The 1,603-nt window shown below is 32.9% G+C and overlaps 1 long non-coding RNA gene across 5 annotated transcripts in view; it reads left to right on the top strand.

Annotated features, from left to right (window-relative positions):
• The window catches only part of LOC117177742, an 11,108-nt gene that overhangs the window by 883 nt on the left and 8,622 nt on the right, over positions 1-1,603 (top strand). The gene's annotated exons all lie outside the window — the stretch shown is intronic.

The raw sequence follows: 1,603 nt of genomic DNA on the forward strand, positions 1-1,603 counted from the left end.
TTTGATTTACAAAAAAAGTTCTATGGTTCAAAAAAAAATTTTGTTCAATAGAAAAAAGAGGTTGGTAATGTAGGAATTCCACTGTGTCGCATGCCCTTAATCTTATTTTTTTGTTCGTATCCCATTTTTTAGATGTAATATCTTAGAACTGTCAGATTTATTTAGAGGTTTAATTAAATCGTTTGAAATTAGAAGTGTTTGTTTTTGAAGAGAAAAAAAGAAGGAAATGCCCCTTTTTTTGATAAAAGACAGTTCTAAAGGATGTAAAAAAAATATTATAAAAATTAAGGAATTTATGTAATAGTAGATTGAAAAACAATTTCATTTTATTGTTTTTTTTTTTGCGAAATAGATCGAGATTAATTACTAAAATGTATGCCTTTGTGACTGAAAATTTTCTTAAATTTCTAATGATTAAAACTTGTAAGTGTTGAATTATCATGGCGTATACTAAATTTGCAAGAACAAAAATTTCCAGACTATTAAAATTGTTATTTTAAATGCTAAATTAGGGAAAGTTCCACATGCATTGAAGAAGTGAGCATTATTTTATGATAATAATCGATTTATTTTTTTGGTATAAAAGTTAGATACAGTCTATTGAGATAGGGAAAAAAAGGAATCCTAAATCTAAAAATAAAATATCTTAATTCGATGTTTGGAATTTTTAGAGGTAGAGAAATAAAAACAAAATAGATCTAAATTTCCATATGCACGTACACTAATTTACATGCATATACACATACACGCACACATACACGTATATTTTCGGGACAGAAAATGAGAGAAGTGTTTTTTTTCTCACTCACAGTTCCTCGAAGGGCTAAATTTCCTCTCCAAAACCTGAGTCGTCGGAATCTTGACCTAGGTCATTATTGACAATTTCAATTAACATGTCGAGGTTATCATTATCGAAATCTAATTCTGGTCTTATTGGGGCGATATTGACCGTGCCGTCAGGGTACCACTCTACAGTGGAGAAGAAGAAGTTCGAGTAAGGAGGCCAATGATCGGGATTTACGTATCTGTATACTACTTCCTTGCTAATATCGTCAAAATCCTGCACCCGGATCTGAAGGATTTGGTATGTGGTGACGTTCAGGAAGTCCCACCAGGAATCCCTGATCGACGCCACGCAGGCCCAGCATGCCCCAGCTGATCTGTTCTCGAATGCCCGGAATTGACACCCTGGACATCCCCGTTCCGCAGCGAGTAATTGGAAAGTGGCAAAATGCAATTTATACTTGCGTGAATTCAATTTTGACTTATAAGAAGTAAACGGTAATCATTTGAACATTGTCCTCGCCCCCAATGATTTCAAACTTCACCTTGTTGGTTGTTTTGATTTTCGTCCATCGTTCACGTACTGTTCGCAATCTGGTAGTTTTAAAAATACTGGCGGCCTCATCCCTTTTTGGCCCTTGCGACCCAATAGGTCCCAATTTTACCGTTACATGAGTCAATTATTAACTCTTAAGAAAATTTCTATTTATTTTTATTTTTCCGAGGGTTATTTAAGACCGATTTTTATTAATTTTGTGTTATTGATTTTTATATTTAAGTTTTGTCAAATATATTATTTATTTTTTTATTTTCTGTTGTT

This window comes from Belonocnema kinseyi, chromosome 8, assembly GCF_010883055.1.
Source record: "Belonocnema kinseyi isolate 2016_QV_RU_SX_M_011 chromosome 8, B_treatae_v1, whole genome shotgun sequence".
Classification (NCBI taxonomy): domain Eukaryota; kingdom Metazoa; phylum Arthropoda; class Insecta; order Hymenoptera; family Cynipidae; genus Belonocnema; species Belonocnema kinseyi.